General features: G+C 38.2%; 1 long non-coding RNA gene across 1 annotated transcript in view; it reads right to left on the reverse strand.

Annotated features, from left to right (window-relative positions):
• LOC134737605 (uncharacterized) overlaps positions 1-15,033 on the reverse strand; it is a 185,512-nt gene that overhangs the window by 37,927 nt on the left and 132,552 nt on the right. Inside the window, exon 2 of the long non-coding RNA XR_010122649.1 lies at positions 145-265. This is a non-coding gene — a long non-coding RNA (uncharacterized LOC134737605). The remainder of the gene's footprint in view (positions 1-144; positions 266-15,033) is intronic.

Consider the following 15,033-nt stretch of genomic DNA (forward strand, 5'->3'; position numbering starts at 1 on the left):
TGAGTTTCACATTCATGAATTCCTGATTCATTATACTGTCTGTGACCAAAAAGCCTGCCCATAATCTGTAATTTGCATAAGCAATTCTACAAGCACGAAAGCCAAAGAAATAAAGAACAAAGTTACACAATCAGGAACTTGTACCAGAACTGGGAAGATTATAGAAGTGAGAGTGCTAGATCATTTCTTCTTATCTTTCTTCACACAGTGTAGCATAGAACTTTGCATATTTTTCACTTAATATGAACAATTTCCTGATGATAACCTGGAGAGACAAACAAGAAAAAAATTACTTGCAAAAAAAGTCAGATCACATAAGTGGGAAGAGGCAGCTTTTCACAGATTCTAATACCTAAGAGATGGGGAAGCCTACTATATATTGGTAGATGCAATATTATCTCAACTTACTTTGATCTCGATAAGATATAGAATAGCCCAGAAATTATCCACTGGCTGACTATCCATCTAGCTTTGTTAATAATATAATAGATTGACTTTGCTGATAGAAAAATTCCATGTCTTTGTAAATAGTAAGTTCCTTTGAATTTTTACGTCCTCTTTTAATTTGCCTCCTCAGAACCCTACTGCAGACATTATTGAAATCAATACGCTAGTATTGTATAATTTTAAAATGTTAAAACGCTGTGTAAAAAGCCTTTTTGAACAGTAACACCCTGATGTTAAATTGCCTTAATCCATATATTTAAACTAAAACCAGCTTTTCCAATACGCATTCCATAAAATTGAAGCATAGTTATGGAGAGTTAGGGAATCAAGCAGCAAATCTTGTTGAGTAAAAGTTTACCCAAATATGAGAATATTATCTTTCTTTATGTCATGTAGACTGATGCAGGTAGAATACATATGTTACCTGATCATTGGGCAAGATTTTTTTAAAATTTTTCAGTGACCTCCTGACTACCTTGGTGAAATCAGCTCAAACTAAACTGTTGATCCATATTTCACTGTGAAAAATAGTCTCTGCCCCGTCTGGGAAGTGAGGAGTGCCTCTGCCCGGCCACCCTGTCTGGGAAGTGAGGAGCCCCTCTGCCCAGCCACCCAATCTGGGAAGTGAGGAGTGCCTCTGCCCAGCCACCCATCATCTGGGATGTGAGGAGCGCCTCTGCCCGGCCGCTCCATCTGGGAGGTGTACCCAACAGCTCCAAAGAGACAGCGACCATCGAGAACGGGTGATGATAATGATGGCAGTTTTGTTGAAAAGAAAAGGGGGAAATTTGGGGAAAAGAAAGAGAGATCAGATTGTTACTGTGTCTGTGTAGAAAGAAGTAGGCATAGGAGACTCCATTTTGTTCTGTACTAGGAGAAATTCTTCCGCCTTGGGATGCTGTTGATCTATGGCCTTGCCCCCAGTCCCATGCTCTCTGAAACATGTGCTGTGTCAACTCAGGGTTAAATGGATTAAGGGCGGTGCAAGATGTGCTTCGTTAAACAGATGCTTGAAGGCAGCATGCTCCTTAAGAGTCATCACCACTCCCTAATCTCAAGTACCCAGGGACACAAACACTGCCTAGGAAAACCAGAGACTTTTGTTCATGTGTTAATCTGCTGACCTTCTCGCCACTATTATCCTATGACCCTGCCACATCCCCCTCTCCAAGAAACACCCAAGAATGATCAATAAATACTTTAAAAAAAAAAAAAAGAAAAGAAAAATAGTCTCTGATTTCTTACTTCAAAAGGGTCTTGCAGGTAGGTTTTTTGGCTTATTCAAACATGACATTATTTTTTATTTATACGTTAGCAAGGAAAAAGTTATAAATTATTGTTTATTCTATGCTTTTTAAAGGTCTGATCTCTGTTTAGAGGTTGGTACATTTATGTTGATGTAAAATACTGCAGTGGATTCCTGAGATATTCAAAAATACTTACAGTTTATGAGAATGTTTAAATAGTGGTTTAAGAAGATTTGTCCAATGAATTTTAAAAAATTTTGAGCACTTCTAAATATGTTGCCATAATTTGTGATGTAGTCGATAACTTTTTATGTAGCAAAGTTTTACAAGAGCAGATACCAAAATTTATGCAAAGATACATAATCAATAAGCTTTTCAAGCTCCTACTACAGCCCAAGAAATGTAGAAGAGCTAAATTTTAATGTTGTTCCTAATTCTAAACTTGCAAGATTATATCAAAGACTTGTTGATGATTTGTAATTACTAATTTATTGAAAAAGTATTCATGGAGCACTTTTGCAGTACTGGAAGCTGGGGCTATATATATGAAGGTTAAATAATATTTATGACCCTATGATAGGCCAAAAAAAAAATTCTCCCAAAGAGTTTTGTGTCCTAATTCCTCGAATTTGTAAATATGTAATGTTATCTGACAAAGGAAAATTAAGATAACTAATAGAATTAAAGTTGCTAATCAGTTTATCTTAAAGTAGGGAGATTGTGCTAGATTATCTAGGTGGGCCGCTTGTAAAAACAAGAGTCTTAAATCTGGAAGAGGGAAGCAGAAAAGTCGGTGTCAGGATAATGTGATGCAAGAAAGACTGACCAGTCATTACTGACTTTTAAGATGAAAAGGTGCAATGAGCCAGAGAGTTTGGGCATACTAGAAGCTGGAAAAAGCCTCCAGAAAGGAACAGAGCCCCACCTATCAATACCTAGACTTTAGCCCAGGGAGATTCATTTGAAATTTCTGTTCTCCAGAACTATAAAATAAATTTTTGCTATTTTAAGCCAGATAATTTGTAATAATATGTTACAGCAGCAATTAAAAACACATACTGACTCCATGTCAGAAATATGCTATAATAAAGGTAATCAGAGTATCAATGGGACCACAGGTAGGATGCTTAATTTAGCTGGTGGTGGTAGTTGCAGGAGGTCAAGAAAAAGCTTTCCTAAGGAATGACAGATATAAGAGTTGAGTTTTAATAAATGAGTGGAACAGAAACATGGAAGAAAGTTATTCTAAGCAGAGAGACCAACAGGTGCAAAAGTTTACAGAGGCAAAAAACATGGACTTCTTGTATACATGGCTAAAGAAGTTGGGGAAGTAAGTAGAGACAAGTGCATGGTGGGCTCTGTAAGTTATACTGAGGTGAGTGGATTTTATACTGTGGGCAGAGGGGAACCAGGATGGACAGAAGAGGAGGAGTGCAGAAAATTGGTAAGAGATCTCATGAATAATTGATTTTAATTTCAAAGCTCTAATTAAGTTTCCATACTTTTTTCAATAGTGTTCTGTTAAATCAGAAAAAAAAAAAAAAAAGCCACAATTCTAACTTGTAGCATTTGTCATTGTTTATTATGTAAAAATTCCCACCCTGGCCAATTTCAATATCATACCGTTGAACGTACAACCACAAAGATATGCACAAGTGGCTTTCCTAGGCTAGTACAAGCCATCTTTAGCACATCACTTTAATATTTTCCACAGTTAATAATAAATCCAGAAAGAAAAAAAAAAAAAAGACTTATCTTTCTACCATTTGAATGGGATTAGGAGTGCTTCTTTTTTTTTTTTTTTTTTAAGGGTTCAAGCAGATTTTATTTTGCAGAAAGAATCAGGAAACTTGAAGAGAAATTAATAGAAATTATTCATCCTAAAGATCTGAAAGAATAAAATAGAAGCAAGAAATAGGAACTATCTTAGAAATTTGTGGGAAGACAAGATGTGTATATATGGTTTTCTTTTTACTCCCTGAATATGAGCATTTACATGAATAGATTTCCCAATGTTTCAATTTGTTTTTATGCCCAGAATGAATACTTCTTGGTTGATATATTTTTATCACATATATGTTGCATATGTTTTATTCATAATTAGACTATAGTTGCTAATGTTTTAATTACAGTATTTGAATCTAAGTTTATGAGTGATATTAGCCTTTTTATTCCAGTCTTATAATGTCTTTAGCAGGCTATGCTGTTATTCTACAATGAAATCGGAAATGTTTACTCATTTCTTCTCTGTGCAAGTATTTGCATAAAACTGACATTATTTTTTATCTTAAAATAATTTTTAGAATTCATTGTACAGCCATCTGGGGCTGGAGATTTTAGAAAAGGAGAAGCAAAACTTTTATTGATACAATCACTTTCTTTAGGAACTAGAGTACAATTTGTTTTTCTTATTTCTTTTCATGTCATTTCCAGTAGTTATTTTTTTTTTAAGTTTAAACTTTTATTTATATCCTAATCAGAATTTATTTCATTTTTACTTTCCTGGCTTTATTTTTTTATTTTTTTATTATTATTATACTTTAAGTTTTAGGGTACATGTGCACAATGTGCAGGTTAGTTACATATGTATACATGTGCCATGCTGGTGTGCTGCACCCATTAACTCACCATTTAGCATTAGGTATATCTCCTAATGCTATCCCTCCCCCCTCCCTCCACCCCACAACAGTCCCCAGAGTGTGATGTTCCCCTTCCTGTGTCCATGTGTTCTCATTGTTCAATTCCCATCTATGAGTGAGAACATGCAGTGTTTGGTTTTTTGTCCTTGCAATAGTTTACTGAGAATGATGATTTCTAATTTCATCCATGTCCCTACAAAGGACATGAACTCATCCTTTTTTATGGCTGCATAGTATTCCATGGTGTATATGTGCCACATTTTCTTAATCCAGTCTATCATTGTTGGACATTTGGGTTGGTTCCAAGTCTTTGCTATTGTGAATAGTGCCGCAATAAACATACGTGTGCATGTGTCTTTATAGCGGCATGATGTATAGTCCTTTGGGTATATACCCAGTAATGGGATGGCTGGGTCAAATGGTATTTCTAGTTCTAGATCCCTGAGGAATCGCCACACTGACTTCCACAATGGTTGAACTAGTTTACAGTCCCACCAACAGTGTGACAGTGTTCCTATTTCTCCACATCCTCTCCAGCACCTGTTGTTTCCTGACTTTTTAATGATTGCCATTCTAACTGGTGTGAGATGGTATCTCATTGTGGTTTTGATTTGCATTTCTCTGACGGCCAGTGATGATGAGCATTTTTTCATGTGTCTTTGGCTGCATAAATGTCTTCTTTGGAGAAGTGTCTGTTCATATCCTTCGCCCACTTTTTGATAGGGTTGTTTGTTTTTTTCTTGAAAATTTGTTTGAGTTCATTGTAGATTCTGGATATTAGCCCTTTGGGTAGGAAGAATCAATATCGTGAAAATGGCCATACTGCCCAAGGTAATTTATAGATTCAATGCCATCCCCATCAAGCTACCAACGACTTTCCTCACAGAATTGGAAAAAACTACCTTAAAGTTCATATGGAACCAAAAAAGAGCCCACATCGCCAAGTCAATCCTAAGCCAAAAGAACAATGCTGTAGGCATCACACTACCTGACTTCAAACTATACTACAAGCCTACAGTAACCAAAACAGCATGGTACTGGTACCAAAACAGAGATATAGATCAATGGAACAGAACAGAGCCCTCAGAAATAATGCTGCATATCTACAACTATCTGATCTTTGACAAACCTGAGAAAAACAAGCAATGGGGAAAGGATTCCCTATTTCATAAATGGTGCTGGGAAAACTGGCTAGCCATATGTAGAAAGCTGAAACTGGATCCCTTCCTTATACCTTATACATAAATTAATTCAAGACGGATTAAAGACTTAAACATTAGACCTAAAACCATAAAAACCCTAGAAGAAAACCTAGCATTACCATTCAGGACATAGGCATGGGCAAGGACTTCATGTCAAAAACACCAAAAGCAATGGCAACAAAAGCCAAAATTGACAAATGGGATCTAATTCAACTAAAGAGCTTCTGCACAGCAAAAGAAACTACCATCAGAGTGAACAGGCAACCTACAAAATGGGAGAAAATTTTCACAACCCACTCATCTGACAAAGGAGTGCTTCTTATGAGATTCCAGGGTTCAGGAAGCTGCCCTATCTCAGAGACTCCCATACTATCATGTATTCAACAACACAGACTCATTACGAGGGACAAGAATAGAAGCTGAACTATGGGTCTTTGAATCAAAAGCCATTATGTTGCCCTCTACAATCAGACTCTACTTGCCTTCTCTGTAGTCTAGGCTCCCTGCTTTTACAGTTCTTCTTTTTCTACTGCAGATTGTTGTGCTTTTTCTTCCCTGTATACTATATCTGCCCCCTGCATAAATATCTCAGCTAAATAATTCTAGCTGACTCCCTGCACTGATACTATCTTAGTTTTCAGAGGAAATATACTAATGCCATTCCTCATCATTTTTTTCAGGCAATTATTCAATATTTTCCCACACAGTGGGGCTTCCAATGATTGCAGATTTTCCTGTGAAACCCCTCTGAATCACAACCAACATACAGATAATTTTTTTCTAAAGAGCGATAATATTTAAAAAGCTCATACAATCATAATCTTATAGCATATGTAGCTTGGGCACAATTTTCAGTTCAAAAATATTTCATGCATGTTGCTTAACCCTAATTTATTTTAGAGGAGACATTTTTAAAATACACAAGCAATAAAATGTTTCACGTTTATACAGATAGACTTGGAATGAAGACATCAATAAGGAAATATCAAATTATTACTTCATTCAGTGAACATTCATTAAGCCTTTACTATATCCCAGGGAGTGTATAAATTTACTATTTATCAGGCATTGTATAAATATTAGAATTTCAGAGATGAAAGACACAATTCCTGTCCTCAAGGAATTAACAACCTAGAAAACACGAAATATTTTAAACACACAATTGGCCAAGATTTTTCCCTTTTCGACGCATAAATTGTTTAATTTATACTTTGCAGAAGAAATTAAAATTGTGGAAAGTCTAAACTTTTGAGTTAAATATGGGAAAGTCAAAGTCTGTGACAAGTTTACACAGTATTTTAAAATTCTATTGTGTTCTAATTTCTCCTTTTCTTCCATCTCCTTTGCAATGCTGGTAGTTGTATGGAACTGACAGTGTATTATTTTTGTGAATAACTGAATGTTTATTCAATGTCAACAAGATTTTTGTGAGCAGTGAGAAGTGTATCAGTGTTTCCTCCAAATAAGCCATCGGCCACTAAGGTGACAGCTAATTAGATGCATTTTAATTTCATTTTTAGTATTCCTAAGCATCATCAGCAAATTTTGCCATGTCACTTTAGGGTCTCTTTGAAAGGAACAAATAAATATATTCTGCTTCAGCCTCATAACTATTAATTAGCAGACTAGCTGTCTGTAATTCCTGTAAGATTTTTATACCACATTAACTAATTTCTAAGCACTTGCTTAGAAATAAGATACAATCTAATTGATATTTTCAAAGTGATATTTTTAATTAAGGAAAATACACACACACAAATGCCACTGATTTCCATTCTGATCACTAAGGGCATATTGAGAGAGGCTATTCCAAGGAGCTTGAGGAAATGAAGATAGTCTCTTTTGCTAGCTCTTCACCAACATTTACTGGACACTGGCTGTATGTACATCCTACATTGTGTTCATTGCAAGAGGAAGGAGAGCAAGAACATAGCATGCAATTAATATTTGCTGAGTAAATTAGGAAACAAATGAAATTATAGTTCCTGTTCTTGAGGTTATTGTACCATAGGACATAGAGGACATGCACAATAATAGCAGTAATATGGCATTCGATAAAAATTGAGTTAATAAAAAGGATATAAAAAAGTAACGTGAGGCAAGGCACAGTGGCCCACACCTGTAATCCCAGCATTTTAAAAAGCCAGGGCTGGAAGATCACTTGAGGCCAGGAGTTCAAGACTATCCTGGGCATCATAGTGAGACCCCATCTCTATAAAAAATATACAAATAAATAAATAATTAGCTCTATGTGATGGCATGTGCTTGTAATCCTAGCACTTTGGGAGGCAAAGACAAAAGTAAAGTAAAATAATTAGCTAGGCACAGTGGCACAAATCTGTAGTTCCAGCTACTTGTGAAGCTGAGAAGGGAAGATCACTTGAGCCCAAGAGTTTGAGGCTGCAGTGAGCTATGATCACGCCACTGCACCCAGCCTGGCTGACACAGCAAGACACTGTCTTTAAGAAAAAATAAAAATAAAAATAATAATATGGACCATTACAAGAGTAACAATGCATTTTCCAAGGACATAGAGATTTCACAGAGGAATTAGCATTTTAGCATATTCTTAAATAGAACAAACTCATAGTAGATCCTCAAATTTGAAAATGAACTCAAACAGTAATGTAAAAATTTTCCTTAACTTCACTAGAGAACTAGAACCTTTAAAAATGTCTTGAAACTTCACTTGCTGGCTAGAGAAAAATGTAAAACTTTATTTGGTTAATTAGAACTAATAGTTCATCAATACGTTTAAGAGGGATTCTGACATTGAGGCATAAGTCTGTAACTAAGACTAAAGAAAGGTCATCAGTCCAGAAAAAGATGGTTTAGAGCTTAAATTTCTAGGCATCACTAGCTGCAATTCCAAAGGAATGGCATATTTTTATTGAATATTCCAATTATACTGACTCAGGCCCCACAATCTTGATTTCCAGAATTTTAGCTCCCTTACTACTACTACCTCTACCAGCAAATATTTCATGCAATTAAATGCCCTCCAAATCTCTGCTATTTGGCCTGTCTCCTATAATATCACTTTTATAACATATCACTGCTCTTGGGCACGAGCATCCTATAGTGGTGACAGCAACTGCAACAAATTCTGACCATGTTAGCTTCTCTCTTTCACTAATCCTTCCCTAGTTCTGCAACATGACCCCAGGAGCAATCTTTTTCCAGAAGGACTAACATCAGAAACATGTCTTTAAGGGAAAAAGGATTGTCTCTACAAAGGGATTGTCTTTCTTTCTAGTTCAAGTAGGACAATTAAATAATAGATCAATACCAAAGTATTTTTGTTAGTCTAAATCTAGAGAATCAGTAGTATAGTTTATACTAAGATGACAAAGTGCTGGCCAATTCCTCTTAGTGTTTCTCTTTTTAATTAACAATTAAAGAGAAGAACAAGACTACACTTTCCTTAGTCTTTCTAGTTTCTCTTCCCAAACTACTTTGAGCAATACAATAAGAACACACACAGTGAGGAGCCAATATGGCCGAATAGGAACAGCTCCGGCCTACAGCTCCCAGCGTGAGCGACGCAGAAGACGGGTGATTTCTGCATTTCCATCTGAGGTACCGTGTTCATCTCACTAGGGAGTGCCACACAGTGGGCGCAGGTCAGTGGGTGAGTGCACCGTGCGCCAGCCGAAGCAGGGGTGAGGCATTGCCTCACTCGGGAAGCACAAGGGGTCAGGGAGTTCCCTTTCCAGGGGTGACAGATGGCACCTGGAAAATCGGGCCACTCCCACCCGAATACGGTGCTTTTCCGACGGGCTTAGGAAACGGTGCCCCAGGAGATTATAGCCCGCACCTGGCTCAGAGGGTCCTACGCCCACGGAGTCTTGCTGATTGCTAGCATAGCAGTCTGAGATCAAACTGCAAGTCGGCAGCGAGGCTGGGGGAGGGGCGCCCGCCATTGCCCAGGCTCCCTTAGGTAAACAAAGCAGCTGGGAAGCTTGAAATCGGTGGAGCCCACCACAGCTCAAGGAGGCCTGCCTGCCTCTGTAGGCTCCACCTCTGGGGGCAGGGCACAGACAAACAAAAAGACAGCAGTAACCTCTGCAGACTTAAATGTCCCTGTCTGACAGCTTTGAGGATCTCCAGCACACAGCTGGAGATCTGAGAACGGGCAGACTGCCTCCTCAAGTGGGTCCCTGACCCCTGACCCCCTAACTGGGAGCAGCCTGACTGGGAGGCACCCCCCAGCAGGGGCAGACTGACACCTCATGCGGCCGGCCAGGTACTCCAACAGACCTGCAGCTGAAGGTCCTGTCTGTTAGAAGGAAAACTAACAAAAAGGACATCCACACCAAAAACCCATCTGTACATCACCATCATCAAAGACCAAAAGTAGATAAAACCACAAAGATGGGGAAAAAACAGAGCAGAAAAACTGGAAACTCTAAAAAGCAGAGTACCTCTCCTCCTCCAAAGGAACGTAGTTCCTCACCAGCAATGGAACAAAGCTGGACGGAGAATGACTTTGATGAGCTGAGAGAAGAAGGCTTCAGATGATCAAATTACTCCGAGCTATGGGAGGATATTCAAACCAAAGGCAAAGAAGTTGAAAACTTTGAAAAAAATTTAGAAGAATGTATAACTAGAATAACCAATACAGAGAAGTGCTTAAAGGAGCTGATGGAGCTGAAAACCAAGGCTTGAGAACTACGTGAAGAATGCAGAAGCCTCAGGAGCCGATGCGATCAAATGGAAGAAAGGGTGTCAGCCCTGGAAGATGAAATGAATGAAATGAAGTGAGAAGGGAAGTTTAGAGAAAAAAGAATAAAAAGAAATGAGCAAAGCCTCCAAGAAATGTGGGACTATGTGAAAAGACCAAATCTACATCTCATTGGTGTACCTGAAAGTGACGGGGAGAATGGAAACAAGTTGGAAAACACTCTGCAGGATATTATCCAGGAGAACTTCCCCAATCTAGCAAGGCAGGCCAACATTCAGATTCAGGAAATACAGAGAACGCCACAAAGATACTCCTCGAGAAGAGCAACTCCAAGACACATAATTGTCAGATTCACCAAAGTTGAAATGAAGGAAAAAATGTTAAGGGCAGCCAGGGAGAAAGGTCGGGTTACCATCAAAGGGAAGCCCATCAGACTAACAGCGGATCTCTCGGCAGAAACCCTACAAGCCAGAAAAGAGTGGGGGCCAATATTCAACATTCTTAAAGAAAAGAATTTCAACCCAGAATTTCATATCCAGCCAAACTAGGCTTCATAAGTGAAGGAGAAATAAAATACTTTACAGACAAGCAAATGCTGAGAGATTTTGTCACCACCAGGCCTGCCCTAAAAGAGCTCCTGAAGGAAGCGCTAAACATGGAAAGGCACAACCAGTACCAGCCACTGCAAAATCATGCCAAAATGTAAAGACCATCGAGACTAGGAAGAGACTGCATCAACTAACGAGCAAAATAACCAGCTAACATCATAATGACAGGATCAAATTCACACATAACAATATTAACTTTAAATGTAAATGGACTAAATGCTCCAATTAAAAGACACAGACTGGCAAATTGGATAAAGAGTCAAGACCCATCAGTGTGCTGTATTCAGGAAACCCATCTCACGTGCAGAGACACACATAGGCTCAAAATAAAACGATGGAGGAAGATCTACCAAGCAAATGGAAAACAAAAAAAGGCAGGGGTTGCAATCCTAGTCTCTGATAAAACAGACTTTAAACCAACAAAGATCAAAAGAGACAAAGAAGGCCATTACATAATGGTAAAGGCATTAATTCAACAAGAAGAGCTAACTATCCTAAATATATATGCACCCAATACAGGAGCACCCAGATTCATAAAGCAAGTCCTGAGTGACCTACAAAGAGACTTAGACTCCCACACATTAATAATGGGAGACTTTAACACCCCACTGTCAACATTAGACAGATCAATGAGACAGAAAGTCAACAAGGATACCCAGGAATTGAACTCAGCTCTGCACCAAGCGGACCTAATAGACATCTACAGAACTCTCCACCCCAAATCAACAGAATGTACATTTTTTTCAGCACCACACCACACCTATTCCAAAATTGACCACATACTTGGAAGTAAAGCTCTCCTCAATAAATGTAAAAGAACAGAAATTATAACAAACTATCTCTCAGATCACACTGCAATCAAGCTAGAACTCAGGATTAAGAATCTCACTCAAAACTGCTCAACTACATGGAAACTGAACAACCTGCTCCTGAATGACTACTGGGTACATAACAAAATGAAGGCAGAAATAAAGATGTTCTTTGAAACCAACGAGAACAAAGACACAACATACCAGAATCTCTGGGATGCATTCAAAGCAGTGTGTAGAGGGAAATTTATAGCACTAAATGCCCACAAGAGAAAGCAGGAAAGATCCAAAATTGACACCCTAACATCACAATTAAAAGAACTAGAGAAGCAACAGCAAACACATTCAAAAGCTAGCAGAAGGCAAGAAATAACTAAAATCAGAGCAGAACTGAAGGAAATAGAGACACAAAAAACCCTTCAAAAAATTAATGAATCCAGGAGCTGGTTTTTTGAAAGGATCAACAAAATTGATAGACCGCTAGCAAGATTAATAAGGAAAAAAAGAGAGAAGAATCAAATAGATGCAATAAAAAATGATAAAGGGGATATCACCACCGATCCCACAGAAATACAAACTACCATCAGAGAATATTACAAACACCTCTACGCAAATAAACTAGAAAATCTAGAAGAAATGGATAAATTCCTCAACACTTATACCCTCCCAAGACTAAACCAGGAAGAAGTTGAATCTCTGAATAGACCAATAACAGGAGCTGAAATTGTGGCAATAATCAATAGCTTACCAACCAAAAAAAGTCCAGGACCAGATGGGTTCACAGCTGAATTCTACCAGAGGTACAAGGAGGAGCTGGTACCATTCCTTCTGAAACTATTCCAATCAATAGAAAAAGAGAGAATCCTCCCTAACTCATTTTATGAGGCCAGCATCATCCTGATACCAAAGCCTGGCAGAGACACAACAAAAAAAGAGAATTTTAGACCAATATCCTTGATGAACATTGATGCAAAAATCCTCAATAAAATACTGGCAAACAGAATCCAGCAGCACATCAAAAAGCTTATCCACCATGATCAAGTGGGCTTCATCCCGGGGATGCAAGGCTGGTTCAATATACGCAAATCAATAAATGTAATCCGGCATATAAACAGAACCAAAGACAAAAACCACATGATTATCTCAATAGATGCAGAAAAGGCCTTTGACAAAATTCAACAATGCTTCATGCTAAAAACTTTCAATAAATTAGGTATTGATGGGACGTATCTCAAAATAATAAGAGCTATTTATGACAAACCCACAGCCAATATCATACTGAATGGGCAAAAACTGGAAGCATTCCCTTTGAAAACTGGCACAAGACAGGGATGCCCTCTCTCACCACTCCTATTCAACATAGTGTTGGAAGTTCTGGCCAGGGCAATTAGGCAGGAGAAGGAAATAAAGGGTATTCAATTAGGAAAAGAGGAAGTCAAATTGTCCCTGTTTGCAGATGACATGATTGTATATCTAGAAAACCCCATTGTCTCAGCCCAAAATCTCCTTAAGCTGATAAGCAACTTCAGCAAAGTCTCAGGATACAAAATCAATGTACAAAAATCACAAGCATTCTTATACATCAATCACAGACAGAGAGCCAAATAATGAGTGAACTCCCATTCACAATTGCTTCAAAGAGAATAAAATACCTAGGAATCCAACTTACAAGGGATGTGAAGGACCTCTTCAAGGAGAACTAAAAACCACTGCTCAAGGAAATAAAAGAGGATACAATACAAACAAATGGAAGAACATTCCATGCTCATGGGTAGGAAGAATCAATATCGTGAAAATGGCCATCCTTCCCAAGGTAATTTACAGATTCAATGCCATCCCCATCAAGCTACCAATGACTTTCTTCACAGAATTGGAAAAAACTACTTTAAAGTTCATATGGAACCAAAAAAGAGCCCGCATCGCCAAGTCAATCCTAAGCCAAAAGAACAAAGCTGGAGGCATCACACTACCTGACTTCAAACTATACTACAAGCCTACAGTAACCAAAACAGCATGGTACTGGTACCAAAACAGAGATATAGATCAATGGAACAGAACAGAGCCCTCAGAAATAATGCCACATATCTACAACTATCTGATCTTTGACAAACATGAGAAAAACAAGAAATGGGGAAAGGATTCCCTATTTAATATGTGGTGCTGGGAAAACTGGCTAGCCATATGTAGAAAGCTGAAACTGGATCCCTTCCTTACACCTTATACAAAAATCAATTCAAGATGGATTAAAGACTTAAATGTTAGACCTAAAACCATAAAAACCCTAGAAGAAAATCTAGGCATTACCATTCAGGACATAGGCATGGGCAAGGACTTCATGTCTAAAACACCAAAAGCAATGGCAACAAAAGCCAAAATTGACAAATGGGATCTAATTAAACTAAAGAGCTTCTGCACAGCAAAGGAAACTACCATCAGAGTGAACAGGCAACCTACAAAATGGGAGAAAATTTTTGCAACCTACTCATCTGACAAAGGGTTAATATCCAGAATCTACAATGAACTCCAACAAATTTACAAGAAAAAAACAAACAACCCATCAACAAGTGGACAAAGGACATGAACAGACACTTCTCAAAAGAAGACATTTATGCAGCCAAAAAACACATGAAAAAATGCTCACCATCACTGGCCATCAGAGAATTCCAAATCAAAACCACAATGAGATACCATCTCACACCAGTTAGAATGGCCATCATTAAAAAGTCAGGAAACAACAGGTGCTGGAGAGGATGTGGAGAAATAGGAACACTTTTACACTGTTGGTGGGACTGTAAACTAGTTCAACCCTTGTGGAAGTCAGTGTGGCGATTCCTCAGGGATCTAGAACTAGAAATTCCATTCGACCCAGCCATCGCATTACTGGGTATATACCCAAAGGACTATAAATCATGCTGCTATAAAGACACATGCACACGTATGTTTATTGCGGCATTATTCACAACAGCAAAGACTTGGAACCAACCCAAATGTCCAACAATGATAGACTGGATTAAGAAAATGTGGCACATATACACCATGGAATACTATGCAGCCATAAAAAAGGATGAGTTCATGTCCTTTGTAGGGACATGGATGAAATTGGAAATCATCATTCTCAGTAAACTATTGCAAGAACAAAAAACCAAACACCACATATTCTCACTCATAGGTGGGAAATGAACAATGAGAACACATGGACACAGGAAGGGGAACATCACACTTCGGGGACTGTTGTGGGGTGGGGGTAGGGGGGAGGGATAGCATTGGGAGATATACCTAATGCTAGATGACGAGTTAATGGGTGCAGCGCACCAGCATGGCACATATATACATATGTAACTTACCTGCACATTGTGCACTTGTACCATAAAACCTAAAGTATAATAATAATAATAAT

The sequence above is a fragment of the Pongo pygmaeus genome, chromosome 10 (assembly GCF_028885625.2).
Source record: "Pongo pygmaeus isolate AG05252 chromosome 10, NHGRI_mPonPyg2-v2.0_pri, whole genome shotgun sequence".
In the NCBI taxonomy this organism is placed as follows: domain Eukaryota; kingdom Metazoa; phylum Chordata; class Mammalia; order Primates; family Hominidae; genus Pongo; species Pongo pygmaeus.